Genomic DNA, 15,425 nt, shown 5'->3' on the forward strand with positions numbered 1-15,425 from the left:
TACCAGGCTCAATGTGAGGAGTGTTTTCTTTTAAAGGATCTCATTTGGCATCAGACCATCTTTCCTTAAGACCAAGGATCAGCGAACTTTTTCTGCAAAGGGCCAGCTATTAAATGTTTTTGGCTTTGCAGGCCGTGCAAACTACTCAACTCTGCTGTTGTGGTAGGAATGCAACCAGAGACAATTCGTAAACAAATGAGCATGACTGCCTTCCAACAAAACTTATTTATAAAAACAGCTTTGGGGTCATACTTTGTCCATGGGCCATAGATGGCTGACTCCTGCTTTAGAGCAATATACTCTATTTTGGTCACCCCAGATCCCAAACTACTCATATTACCAGCTGACATCATATCCTTCGTGTTCAAGAAGAATTTAGTTTGGCTTTTCAGTAGAATGGATTTGTTTTGTGTATTTTGAATCTGTGACTTAGTCCAGGAAATATTCCTACTGTAAAAATATCATAGTAAGATTATATCTCCCCTTCTTACATTTTTTTCCCTTGGGTGATTTTCAGGACACTGCTGTAAACTGCCTAGTTCAACCTGTATCTCTAGTCTTAATCTCATCTTTCAACAGATTCTCCAAGCACCAATAAATCTTCATCCTTCACACAGTACGGAAGCCCCTGTTTTTTCCAAACACATTGGATGAGCAAAGACAAATGTGTTTAAGACTATGTCTTACCGATGTACACTACAGAGTACCTTGCTGCTCATGTGTTCAGTGAATATTAGATGAATAGAAAAATGAGCAAGTGAAGGAAAGAAGGAGGAAGGAGGGAGAGAGGGAAGGCAGAGAAAAGAAAGGAAAGGAAAGGAGAGAAGGGAAGGAGGAGGGAGAGAAGTGATTGAGCACCCATGAGTCAAGGATTTAATGTGTTTGCCAGGTCAATATTCCTGGTTCTTTTACAGGCAGACTTGCAGTCAAGGGCTATCTGGATATATGTTTTGTTTAAAAGACTCATCAATAAGGAGAAAATCCTTCATTCATTTACTCATTTATTAAGGACTGTCAATGTGCCGTGATTTGGGGATATGGTGATGAAGAAACCAGACAAAATTCCTGCCCTCAGGGAGCTTACTTTTTTTCTTCTTTTTTTCTGAAGATTGGCCCTGAGCTAACATCTGTTGCCAATCTTTTTTTTTTTCCTTCCCCCCAAAGCCCCAGTACATAGTTGTATATCCTAGTTGTAAGTCCTTCTAGTTCCTCCATGTGGGATGCTGCCACAGCATGGCTTGATGAGAGTGTGTAGGTCCACACCCAGGGTCAGAAATGGCGAACCCTGGGCTGCCAGACCCAGGTGTGTGAGCCCAACCACGCTGCCAGAGGCAGGCCCTTGGAGCTTACATTCCATTGGCAGGGACAGACAATGAACAAACAAGTCAATATAGAATAAGATGCCAAGTGATTGGCTTCCAGGCTCGCTCAGCACTTGTCCTTGCTTCTCCCTCAGCAATTATTTACTAAAGAAGCAAGTCTGTGAGCCGGTCCCTCTCTTCCTCAGCTTCCCTCCTGAGGAATAGTCTGCAAAATGGTCAGAGGGTAAAGTTGGGCCCATACAGCAGTAAGAACTGGGATATAGTCCCGGGCACTGTGAACAACTCTCTTGCTCCCGCATCTGTCCGGGGCGGGGCGGGGGGAGGTGCTTCTTTCGAATGTGATTTGAACTTTCCCAGGCTCCTAGCTGGCAGGGAACTGTAAAATGTTGGTGGCAGCTTCAGGAACTAGAGCCAGTGGGCTGTCCTTGACAACTTGAAGCTCCTGCCGTCTCAGGACCATATCAATAACAACACCACAAACATGGCTGTCGCCCATGGCAATGACAGTCCAGGGCGCATCTGCTTTTTCTCTCGCAAAGCCGCATGCTACACGCCTAGAGCCTCGGCTCCTGAGGGCATAAACAGAAAAAGGGATTAGCAGCCAACACCAGAGAAACAATCGAGGATGTTTCCTGTTGCAGCAGCCAGACCAGACGCTGCTTGTCCAGACAAAGCCCATCTCCTTCCGCCCCAAAGTCTCCAAGGAGAACTAACCAGTGTCGGAGGCAGGCGAGACGAGACCTAAGAGGCAGACTTCATCCCATCCCCCACCACGGGGCACGTCATCCCAGAGGAGCCAAGCTAGTTCTAGGAGCTGAGAAATCTTTCAGGGATGCATCTGAAGCATCAGATATGTGTGAGCTATCTAATATATGACCACTAAATTGGGCGGTGGAAGCGGGAGAGGCCAACACAGCCGCGTCCTCTCCAGAGTAGGAACAGTTCAGGGCAGCAATCATGGGCCATGCCATTTCTTGCTAATAATCATATCTTGCCCCTATCCAGGGCTCTGTGCTTTCCAGAACACTCTCAATTTAAAAAATATATATATGTCATTTCTTCATGGTTTACTATGTGTCGAGTGGTATGCTCAGCAGTTTATATCTATTATCTTATTTAATCTACTTGACCACTCTGTAAGAGAGAGTTACCATTAAACCCATTTTTCAGATGAGGAAAGTGAGGCTCAGGGAGGTTAGGTAAACTGACTGAAGGTCACAGAGATAGCAGGGGATGGACCTGGTATTGAAACCAGGTCATCTGATTTCATCACATGATAAATGCCTTTTATTTCCATGGTTTCCTGTATTCCTGACCACAACCCTGTAAGATAAACAGATTACAAATTCTTTTCCTGATTTTATAGTCAAGAAATGTGCTGCCCAATACATAGTCCCTAGCTATATGTGGCTACTTAATTTTAAATTAATTAAAATTAAATGACATTTAAAAATCAGTTCCTTAGTTGCACTAGCCAACTTTCAAGTGCTCAAGAGCCACCCGTGACAGCACAAATAATGAACATTTCCATGTGTACAGAAAGTTCTAATGAACAGCACTGGCCTTGAACTCTGAGGTTCATTCAGTTCAACAGTTTCTGAGCCCTCTGCCAGGCACTGTGCTAGAGGGTACGGTGATGAAAAAGGCATCGTCATTTCTTTAAGAAGGTTATGAATCTTGGTGGCTGTGACAGATGAAACACTTGCTGTTGGTACAGACAGGGGCAATAGACTGCTCACCTTAACTCCTCCGCCTTACTGACATTCAGGCCTCTTAACAGAGAGAGAGGAAATCAGGTGGCTCCAAGTGTGCCAACGCTGGGTCTTTGTAGATGCACTCTTGCATGAAGTTTGTGACAAATTGGGTTGTTCTCTGAGAAAGGTTGTATGAGAGACAGAAGTTGAAGAGGAGAGAGTTTGTGTTGGGAAAAGCACATAGAGAGGGACACGTAGAGATGGCACAGCACAGCTGTTGGGAAGAATGTTCTTGCATAGCCAGCGAGCCCAAGAAGATAGAAACCCACCTCTTCTCTCATGGATCTTGTCTCTGATTAGGGCAAATAATTTTGAAAAACAAATCAGAAACACACAACCCTCTCCCAAAAAACATTTTCAAAACTAATTTCCACCCCAGAGAAATGGTAATACAGAGGTTAGCATTTAAGAGCATAGATTTTTAGTTCAAATTCCAGCTACACCTCTTTCTAGCTGTGCAACTTCAGGCAAGTTACTCAACTTCTCTAAGCTTCAAGTTCTCTGTTCCTGCTAGGTTTCTTTGAGAATTAAATATGGAACTTATGAGAATTGTGTAGCACCCACATATGCCAGGAACATAGGAAGCAGTCTATAAATGGTAGCTTTTGGTTGTTAAAAACTATTTTACCCATACGTATCCACAGATTAGATCTTTCTAGTAAATATTAAAGTGGTTTTATTTTTTCTTATTTGATATAGATCACTGTGGCACCAAGTTTGATGCAAATACAGTGAATTGCATTCATTTGATTATTTTCTTCATATAGTTTATTTATGTAGTTGGATGACAAAATTTCAACCAAAGGGAGGGTAAGAAAGAGCATAGCAAACCATGGAAAGTTGACTCAGTTTAGGGAGGCTCAGCCACAAAAGCAAATTCATCCTTTAGTCAAACATTTATTGAGCACTCGTCCATATACCAGGGAAAGATGAATAAGCTGTAGCCCCAACCTAGAAGAGTGCAAAATCCAGTAAGAGAGAAAAGGCAAGAACACACACACAGAAGCAATACAAGTGCCACCAAAGAGATCTAAAAGTCCTATGAGGACCTCCAAGGAAAGCCAAATCATATTTGGTTATTTAGATATAAAAAGTTTTCATGAAAGAGGTAAATTTCAAACTGGACTGTGACAGAGAACGAATGCTTGATCAAAAGGAGGAGAGAGCATCGCAAGAGGCAGAAACAACAGGAGCAAAGGTTTGGTCAGCTGTTGCATTTTGAATCAGATGCCGGGCAAATGCGGGGATGGTGAGGAGAGAGGGCTGAGCTGAGAGATTAGGGGCAGAACAGGGAGATTTGAACACAAGCTTAAGCAGCTTGGACTTTATTTGATAAGGCAGTCGTAGATGACAAGGAGGATTAACTTTTATCGGTGTAAAGCAAAAAGAAACTAAGGGCAATGAGATAAAGTAAAGAAACTTTTGCAATTTTACAGCTTAGATGTGGTGAAATGTAATGAGGAAGTGAAGTACAGTTGGAGTGGAGGAAAATGGGAGAGACGGAAGTGGAGAGCATTTGAAAATAGTATCAACAGACCTTCATAGCTGTTATATAACAGGTACTGGTGGCTCTACAGGAATGAGCCTGGGTCGTTGGGGAACAGTGGTACCATTAATAGGATGGGGGAGTCAGGAGGAGGAGCCCATGAGGAGAAGACTTTGAGTTCAGATTGGGCCCTGGGCCTGGTTCAGTTGCTGATACTACTATCCACTCAGCCACCCAAGCCTGGATGCCCTCACAGATGTCTTTCACTTTCTGCCATTCCTTAAGTAACTGTATGAGTTAGCTATTGCTACATAACAAATTATCTGAAAACGTAAGCAGTATAAAAAACAACCATTTATTACCTCACATAATTTCTGAGGGCCAGGCATCCAGTCGTGACTTAGCAGAGTGGCCCTGGCTCAGTCTTTCATGAAGTCAAGCTGTCCACAGCCATGCAGGTATCTCAAGGCTCAAGTGGAACTGGAGAATCCACTTCCCAGCTCACTCGTGTTGTTGGCAGGTCTCAGTTCCTGGCCACCTGTTGGCTGGAGGCTTCGGTCCCCTGCCACTTGGGCCTCTCCATAGGGCAGCTCAAAACATGGCAGCTGGTTTTCCCCACAGCACGTGATCCAAAGAAAGAGCTCAAGATGGAAGGCACAGTCTTTTGTAACCTAATCTCAGGAGTGAGCAATCTCTGCTTCTACCGTGTGCTGTTGGTCATACTGACCACCCCTGGCACAATATGAGAGGAAATCACACGAAAGCATGAATATCAGGAAGCAGACACCATCAGGGGCCATCTCCAAGGCTGCTACAAAGCCCTACCCCTCAGCCTCCGTATTCCTCAAAGTTTGCCCCTGTTCTCCATCTCACTTCCACTGCTCCAGTGCAGTGTATTTATCTCCTACTTAGTCTATTGTAGTATCTGTCTAACAGGTCATTCTATTCTCAGCTTTCCTGCCCACAGCCTCATCCTTCTTACCACTGCAAGAGTGATCTCTCAAAACTGGAGATCTCCCTATCGCCCCCCTGCCACACACACACCTCCTGCACCCCCTGCTTGAAACCCATTGCCCAGATGATGTAGGTCAAGCTCCTTAGCATGGGTATGAGTCCCTCTGTGTCTGAGTCCCTCTGTGTCCCAGTTCCTCCTAATGCTCCAGCATCATCCCCTGACAGCCTCTCCCTTGGACTGTACACTTGAGTAAGTCAGGACCCTTGGTGTCTCCAGCATTATCTGTGCTATTTCACCCCTCCATGCCTTTGCTACACTCTTCCCTCTTCCTGACATACACTTCCTCATCTCTCCCCACCTTCACAGGATAGCGTCTTGATTCAGAGCACAGACTCAAGACCCCCACCGTGTAGTTCAAACCCCAGTGTCACCACTCACTCAATGTAGAACTCAGCCACTTACTTAAACTCTATATGCTGGGCATTGGTCAAATTATTGATATGCCTTTATCAACTTATATAACCCCACAATGACCTAAAGTTTGATGATTATTATTATCATCATTGTACAAATGAGGAAACTAAGGCACATAGAGTAAGAGCTATAAAGCTATTTGCAATTATAGCCATTCCTTGTTCAGGACTAAGTTCGGGTACTATCTCTTCCATGAAACCTCATCCTTCTAAAGACAGGCGCCATCCTCCGTGCTTCCCATTGCACCCTGGGTATAACTCTAACTTGGTAGTCACCATATTGTTTTGAAATGACCTATTTTTGTGTCATCTTTTTTTTTTTCCAGGAACACACCCTATTGTATAAAGCAAGGTTTACATGTATAAGATTTTTTTTTTTTTTTTTACCTTTTGACCCCTTCACTCATTTCTCCCTCCCCCTACTCCCCACCTCTGGCATTCACAAATCTATTCTCTGTACCTATGAGTTTGGTTTGCTTGTTTGTTTGTTTAGATTCCACATAAAAGACAGATCGTACAGTATTTGTCTTTCTCCGTCTGACTTATTTCATTTAGTATATGCCCTTGAACTCCATCCAAGTTGTCGCAAATGGAAAGATTTCATTTTTTTTACGGCTGAGTAGTATACCATTGTATATATATACCACATTTTCTTTATACAATCATCCATCAATGAACACTTAGGTTGTTTCCATATCTTGATTATTATAAATAGTGCTGCAATGAACATGAGGGTGCATTTATCTTTTCAAGTTAGTTTTTCATTTTCTTCAGATAAATACCCAGAGATGGAATTGCTGGAGCATACAGTAGTTCTAGTTTTAATTTTTTGAGGAACCTCCATACTGTTTCCTGTAGTGGCTGCACCAATTTACATTTCTACCAACAGTACGCAGGGGTTCTCTTTCCTTCACATCTTCGTCAATGCTTGTTATTTCTTGTCTTTTTGATAATATCCATTCTAACGAGTATCAGATAAAATCTCACTGTGGTTCTGATTTGCATTTCCCTGATGATTAGTGATATTAAATACCTTGTCATGTACCTGTTGGCCATCTGTATGTCTGGTTGGAAGAACGTCTATTCAGATCTTCAGCCCATTTTTTCATCAGGTTTTTTTGTTGTTGCTGAGTTGTATGAACTCTTTATATATTTTTGATAATAATACCTTACCAGATATATGATTTGCAAATATCTTCTCCCAATTGGTAGATTGTCTTTTCGTTTTGTTGATGGTTTCTTTTGCCATGCAGAAGCTTTTTAGTGTGATGTAGTCCCATTTGTTTATTTTTTCTTTCGTTTCTTTTGCCTGAGGAGAAATATTCAAAAAGATACTACTAAGACTGATGTCAGAGAGCATAATGCCTGTGTTTTCTTCTAGGAGTTTTATGGTTTCACGTCTTATGTTCAAGTCTTTGATCCATTTTGAGTTTGTGTGTGGTGTAAGATAATGATCTACTTTTATTCATTTGCATGTGGCTGTCCAGTTTTCCCAATACCATTTTTTTGAAGAGACTGTCCTTTCCCCATTGCATGTTTTGGCTCCTCTGTCATAAATTAATTGACAATATATGTGTAGGTTTATTTCTGGGCTCTCTATTCTGTTCCATTGATCTATATGTCTGTCTTTCTGCCAATACCATACTGTTTTAATTATTATAGCTTTGTAATAGACTTTGAAATCAGGGAATGTGATGCCTCCAACTTTGTTCTTTCTCCAGATTGTTTTGACTATGTGGGGCCTTTTGTAGTTCCATACAGATTTTAAGATTGTTTGTTCTATTTCTGTGAAAAATGCCATTGGAATTTTGATAGAGATTGCATTGAATCTGTATATTGCTTGGGTAGTATGGATATTTTGACAATAATAATTCTTCCAATCCGTGAGCTTGGAATATCTTTCCATTATTTGTGTCTCCATCAATTTCTTTTCTTAATGTCTTCTGGTTTTCAGTATACAAAACTTTCACTTCCTTGGTTAAATTTACTCCTAGGTATTTTACTCTCTTTTGATGTAGTTGTAAATGGGATTATTTTCTTAATTTATCTTTCTTATACTTTGTTATTAGTGTACAGAATCACAGCAGATTTTTATGTATTGATTTGGTATCTTGCAACGTTACTGAATTCGTTTATTAGTTCTAATAGTTTTTTGTTGAAGTCTTTAGAGTTTTCTATATATAATATCCTGTCATCTGCAAATAATGACAGTTTTACTTCTTTTCCAATTTGGATGCCTTTCTTTCTTTTTCTTGCCTAATCGCTCTGGCTAAGATTTCCAATAGTATGTTGAATAAAAGTGGTGAGAGTGAGCATCCTTGTCTTGCTCCTAATCTTAGAAGAAAATATGTCAGCTTTTCACTATTGAGGATGCTGTTAGCTGTGGGCTTGTTACATATGGCCTTTTTTTACGTTGAGGTACGTTCCCTCTATTCCTGCTGTGTTGAAAGTTTGTATCATAAAGGGATGTTGAATTTTGTCAAATGCCTTTTCTGCATCTATTGAGATGATCATATGATTTTTATCCTTCATTTTGTTAACAGTGATGTGTCATGTTAAGATGATTTGCATATGTGGAACCAGCCTTGCATCCCTGGAATAAATTCCACTTGATCAAGGTTTATGATGTTTTTAATAAATTGTTGAATTCAGTTTGCTAATTTTTTTTTTTCTGAGGAAGATTGGCCCTGAACTAACATCTGTTGCCAGTCCTCCTCTTTTTGCTTGAGGAAGATTCGCCCTGAGCTAACATCTGTGTCAATATTTCTCTATTTTGTATGTGGGTCACCACCACAGCATGGCTGTGACGAGTGTTGTAGGTCCACACCTAGGAACCAAACCCGGGTCACCGAAGTGGAGTGCATTAAACTTAACCACTAGGGCACAGGGCCAGTCCCCTGGTTTGCTAATATTTTGTTGATTTTTGCATCTATGTCCATCAAGGATGTTGGCCTTTAATTTTCTTCCCAGTGAGATTTATTCTGTCATATGTTTTCTTGTTCCTAATTAGCACCCTTTCTTTTCAACTTAAAGAAGTTCCTTTAACATTTCTTGTAAGGCCAGTTTAGTGGTGATCAACTCCTTTGCCTATTGCTTGTCTGGAAAATTCTTTATCTCTCCTTCAATTCTGAATAATAACTGCTGAGTAGAGTATTCTTGGTTGGAAGTTCTTTTCTTTCATCACTTTGAAAATATTGTGCCACTTCCTTCTGGCCTGTGAAGTTTCTGCTGAAAAATCTGTTGATAGTCTTACAAGGGTTATACATAACACTTTATTTTTCTCTAGCTGCTTTTAAGATTCTCCCCTTGTCTTCAACCTTTCCATTTTAATTAGAATGTGTCTTGATGTAAAGTGTTTGGGTTCCTCTTATTTGGAATTCCCTGGGCTTCCTGGATCTGAATGTCTGTTTCCTTCCCCAGGGTGGGAAAATTTCCAGCCATTATTTCTTCAAATAATATTTCTGCTCCTTTCTCTCTCTCCTCCTTCAGGGAGCCTTCTAATGTGAATGTTAGTCTGTTTGATGTTGTCCCATAAGTCCCTTAAGCTATCTTCACTTTTTTCATTGTTTTTCTTTTTTTTTTTTTAGGACGATTAGCCCTGAGCTAACTGCTGCCAATCCTCCTCTTTTTGCTGAGGAAGACTGGCCCTGAGCTAACATCCATGCCCATCTTCCTCTATTTTATATGTGAGATGCCTACCACAGCATGGCTTGCCAAGCAGTGCCATGTCTGCACCCGGGATCCAAACTGGTGAACCCCTGGCCGTTGAAACGGAACGTGCAAACTTAGCTGCCATGCCACCAGGCCGGCCCCTCATTCTTTTTCTGTTAGTTGCTCTGATTGGGTGAGTTCTACTGCCTTGTCTTTGAGTTCACTGATCCTTTCTTCTGCTTCATCTAGTCTGCTGTTGAACCCCTCTAGTGTATTTTTCAGTCCAGCTGTTGTTTTCTTGAGCTCTGTGACTTCTATTTGGTGCTTTCTTATATTTTCCATTTCTTTGTTGAAGTTCTCACTGTGTTCATCCATCCTTCTCCCCCTTCATCCATTCTAAAGTGAGCATCTTTATGACCATTACTTTGAACTCTTTATCAGGTAAATTACTTACTCCATTTCATTAGGGGTTTTCTTTCTGAGGTTTTATCTTGTTCTTTCATTTGGCACATATTCCTTGTTTCTTCATTTTGCTTGATTCTATGTTGGTTTCTATGCAGTGCATGAAACAACCACCTCTCCTAGTCTTGAAGGAGTGGCCTTGTGTAGATGAAACTTTTTGTTCAACCCTGCTCTAGCTCTTGGCTGTCTCTCAAATCTTTGTGCTTGTCCCAGCAGCCTATTTTTAGGCTCCAAGTAGTTAAGTAGGGGCCAAGACCTGTCAGTGTGCCAAAGGGGAGGATCTCAGCACCTAGATTCAGGCTGATTGGAAGCCAGACCCTCAGGCAGCAGTTTTTAAAGTATTCAAACATAGACAGTCCTGTGGGACTACAAGTATAAGCCCTGTTGGTCACCAGAGCCAGGCGATCTGGAGGTGTCCCTGGGTCGCAGTGACAAAAATCAGGTCTCCAGATGAGTGTATACGCTTTTTTTCTGGGAGATACTGGCAAGCTGGAGCAAGGTATAGGGAGAGCACCAAGATGGTGTTAATAGCCTCTGTTCCCTGAGGGCAGCTCCACAGGCCACTGGATGTCTGCCAGGCCTGAAGCCTGCCCCTCAGGCTGAAGCTCCAGGATGAGCAAAGAGCCACCTTCACAGAAAGGCTGGGAGTGGTAGCCTGCCAAGAACCATCTCTCTGATTGCTACAGCCCTGTGGGACCCAGGAATGCAAGCCCCCCTTGTCTCCAGAGCCAGGCAATCAGGGGGCATCTCCTGGGCAGCAGCTGCAAAAAACAGGGCACCAGACATATGTGAAGCTCCCCTCCAGGGAACACTGGCACTCTGGACCATGGCAGAAGGAGAGCCATCCAAGGTCTCTGGAAATTATTACAGTCAGTCCCTAGATGTGTGTTTAATTAGAAGCCTGCCCCTCAGGTTGCAGCAGCTGTGATAATTAGCAAATAGGCCTCCTTCAAGGAAAAACTGAGCTCCTGGGTCTGTTGCCTCTTGCTGTGCCCTTGGGGTAGCAGCTGTTTAAGAACTCCTTCTCCATTGGTGACAGTCCTATGGGACCCACAAGCATAAGCCACTGGCCACCAGAGCCAGGCGATGTGGAGGTGTCCCCTAGCAACAGCCACAAAGATCAGGACACCAGACAGGAGGATAACCTCCCTTCCAGGTGACTATAATTGTTATAGTCCCATGGGATCAGGAACGCAAGCTCCCCTGGCCTCCAGAGCCAGGTAGTCAAGAGGCCCCCCTGAGTGGCAACCACAAAAATTGGGGCAACAGATGGATATAAATCTCCCTTCCAGGAGAGACTGGTGCTCCAGAGCACAGCAAAGAGAGAATGCAAAGATGGCACCTGCTAGTCTCCATCCATGGAGAATGTTCCAGCAGGCTCCTAGACGTATGTATTAAATTAGATGCCTGCCCCTCAGGCTGATGCCTTCATATAAGCAGGTGAGCCTCCTTCACTTCAAGATGGCATGACCGGCTGCCTCTGAGCTGGGCCCTGGGGCGAGTGAGTCCGAGAGCACAAACCCTTTAAGAGCTATTTCTCAGGTCACTATGATCTTGTGGGTCTAGGGATGTGAGCCTTGTTGGTTTTTGAAATTTGATGTCTTGGGGCCTCATCTCTCAGGAGAAGGTCTTCAAAGTTGGGGTACCCAATATAGAGTTCGAACCATTCACTCCTCATAGAGAATCTCCTGGTTTTGAGTTCCCTCCCAGTTGTGGGTCACTGCATCAAGTGTGGGGTTTATGGTAAGATTGTGTTCCAGCCTCTCCTTCCTGTTTCAGTGTAGTTTACATCTCTTGTGCCTGATGTATAGTTGTCACTCAGCCAGCCTTTAGTTTTTTTAATGAGGAAATGGTCCCATATGTAGCTGTAGACTCAGTGTGCCAGTGGGGGGAGGTGAGTGTAGGATCTTCCTACGTTGCCGTCTTGAGCTGTTCTCAGTCTGCCTTTTTAAAAATCAGCTCTTTGAGAGCAGAGACCATGTCTCAGTCATCTGTGCCTGTTCACCGCCCAGCTGAGTCTTAGACAACACGTGTAGGCGGAGCTTAACCAAGTTTGCAGTGCCTGTTGAATCCATAGGTGAAGCTATGGGCAATTGGCAAAGAAAGAAAGAAAAGAAAGGAGAGAAGCTGAAGATAGGACTTCAAACAGAAAGAGAGAGGAAAGGTGAAAATAATTGCTTCATCCTTAAGATGAAATTTACCATTTTCCTTAATAAAACTAAAACAATGACTCTAAACCACTAATCTGAAAAACTTACTTGAAATAGCCATGAATGGTCCCATCTAGCAGATGGAATCAAATTGAGAATCAACTGTAAGTGTGATTCTCTCTGTTCTGTTTTCTCCAGGGAAGAATGATCATCTACAGGCCAAGACACAGCGACCAGAATAGTCACCTCTGCAGTGCTCATTCCCCAAAGCCTTCTATCTCCATCTTCTTCAGGAGCCATGAGTCTGTCTCATTGTTGCAGGCAGGCAGGTCAGTCTGCAGGACGAGGAAAATGGTCACATTTGATCACAAAATAAACTAATGGAGGAGTTTTACGAAAGTAATAAGATTTTCTTACGTTTTGCTTGGTTTTTCTTTTTGCAGAGTTGTCTCTATGAGAAAATAGCAAAACAGAGAGCCTTCAGACTATTATGAGCTTTACAAAAATTTCTTTGGGTTCTTTGTAAATGGTGGCTTATGACCCAAAAGGCCCACATTCAAACCATAATCAGAAATAATATGGAAATTACAGTAATCTATCTCTGGTGATCTAATCTCTCACCAGGCCTGCATCACAGACACACCTTGCATTTTGTTGTGTGTTAAATCTATGTGAAAAAAGTCAGTCCCCCAAATTAGTCCTGCCAGGTGTTTCTAAAAAATAGTTTCCACATGACAGCTGCTTTTGTCAATATCCTGCTAAAGAATGAAACATTTTTTTAAAAGTTTGTAGAGCCCTGACTTTGTCTAGAGTCTCCTTCAGTTTTCCTGTCTCCACTGATATCATTGTAAACGTTTGCTTTCTCCAAATGGCTAATGTGTTCTCTATAACTCTACTCGCGACGCATCTTGGCGGGTTGCTGTGGAAATATTAAATCATCCCACATGTGTATGTGTTTGCCTCTCCAGGTATATTTTGGGATTTACTTGAGAACTGTGATTGTGGCTCTTTGTCCTCCTCCCCTTCCTCCTCTCTTTCCCGTTCTCTTTTCCCTGGAAACACCTCGGTAGTGTTCAGTAAGCAAATCCTCAATCATTCTTGACTGATTGATTTCCCAAATAAAAAGTAAAGACTACAATTTCTTGACTAGTATGTGCCATGCATAGAATGACGTGCTCTACAAGTGTTTTTCCATTAGTCCTCACAGCAGCCCTAGGATTATTATCCCTACTTTCCAGCTGTGGAAACTGAGGCTTAGCAAGAGAAGGAGGCTTTCCGAAAGTCACAGCTAATGAGTGGCAGAGCTGGGGAGCCGACTTGGGCTGACTGACTCTAGAGCCCGTGACTGCGGGTAATCACACTCATTTTCCATCCTTTTAACTAGCAACATCTCAGGAGTCATTGCTTTGTGGGTTAAAAAGGAAAGTGTGTTCTTTGAGCTAGTGAATCTGACATCTCTGACAGGAGACACTGGGTAGGATGCTTGTTGTAAAGTCCACTGAATTCTTTCCCTGATCTTCATTTTTAGAAGGTTCTTGTTTCCATCCACTTTAGAACAGTTCATCTGCCTATTTGTTGCAGCCAGGCTGGTTGGTCTATGCACCTACTTATTAACTAGTCCACCATTCTGTACCTAATTGCTGCTCAAAGTGTGGTCCTTAGAGCAAGAGAATCAGCATCACCTGGGATGTTAGAAATGCAGAATGGCAGGTTCCCCCTGACTTACTGAGTCAGAATCTATATTTTAACAATATCCCTAGGAGAGTTGTGTGCACGTGAAAGTTCGGAAGCATTGCCCTACTTGTCAGTTGCCACATAAAGTGGACCTTCTGTCTCCTGTGACTATTGGTAAAGATGTCAAGATGGGTCAACAGACCCTGACTGAAGTGAATCAGAGCAATGTCACCACATGGATCCAGGGCATAGTGGTGACTCTCTCCCATGAACACATAATCATTGCCCCAAGGTGGTCCAGTCTCCTGTCTCAACATCAGTATTTCAAGTTAGTTGAAAATTCTCTGGATAAAGAGTCATGCCTTAGGATTAAAGTATAAAACCTTGTCTAAGGATAGTTTTATAATTCGTTGTGCTTTCTCGAGCATGTCCCTAATACCCATCTTTATGGTATCCAGAGTTCAGCTGCTAAATTCATGTGACATTTTAATCTAGCCTAATGTCAAAACATAATAACTTTGTGAAAGGAGAGGTGAGTTTAAGATTGCAGCCCTTTTTAAGATCTGCATTAAGAAATGTTTATACCACCCGTCTCCAGCATGTGCCAAACTGCGTCGTTGCTGCGGGCACTAGAATAGAATGACCCATTCTTTCTCTCTCTAACCTGTTCAGAGCTCACAGCCTAAGCAAGCTTTGCACTTGAACTGGTTTGAAGGCAATGTTACTTTGTAAAATAGGACCAGTGATTATTCTGCAAGGACTTAACGTGTTTTGCGTCACAATTTAGACCCTGCTTCTTTTCAAAGGATACATTTAAATTTATTGTATTTCTCCATGCTTATTTTCAAGTATTTATCAAGTGGTGTGGCAGGTACAAAACAACTCAGACACGAAAAATCGCTCTCAAGGAAAGTATATTCTGACTCAAGGGGCAAGATTGTACACAGGAAGAAATAGGAAAGAGTACAAATTAATCTGTACAATTTATCTGAAAGGCCATGTGTTCAGAGAAACCAGAGAGTATGGCCACGGTCTGGGAAGGTCTCATAGGAGAAGAGAGATTTGAAGACTGGACAGGCAAAGAGTGAAGAAGAAATCATTCCAGAGAGAAGATAATCTGAGCAAAGGGATTAGGACTAATGAGCAGGGAACCATGTTCACTACATCCCTGCTATATATTGACCAATCCATCCAGGGCTATTGTGTGTTTCTCTAGCCAAAACACGAGATTAAAAGACGCATTTATGGGGCCAGCCCACTGGCACAGCAGTTAAGTTCACACGTTCCACTTCTGCTGCCCAGGGTTCACCAGTGCGGACATGGAACCACTTGGCAAGCCATGCTGTGGTAGGGGTCCCACATATAAAGTGGAGGAAGACGGGCATGGATGTTAGCTCAGGGCCAGTCTTCTTCAGCAAAAAAAAGAGGAGGATTGGCAGCAGACGTTAGCTCAGTGCTAATCTTCCTCAAAAAGAAAAGACACATTTAGTTACCACAT

The 15,425-nt window shown here is 42.5% G+C and overlaps 1 long non-coding RNA gene across 1 annotated transcript in view; it reads left to right on the plus strand.

Annotated features, from left to right (window-relative positions):
• LOC139076139 (uncharacterized) overlaps positions 1–15,425 on the plus strand; it is a 48,713-nt gene that overhangs the window by 6,795 nt on the left and 26,493 nt on the right. The window contains exon 2 of the long non-coding RNA XR_011527431.1: positions 12,452–12,582. This is a non-coding gene — a long non-coding RNA (uncharacterized lncRNA). The remainder of the gene's footprint in view (positions 1–12,451; positions 12,583–15,425) is intronic.

Source organism: Equus przewalskii, chromosome 15 (assembly GCF_037783145.1).
Source record: "Equus przewalskii isolate Varuska chromosome 15, EquPr2, whole genome shotgun sequence".
Lineage (NCBI taxonomy): Eukaryota > Metazoa > Chordata > Mammalia > Perissodactyla > Equidae > Equus > Equus przewalskii.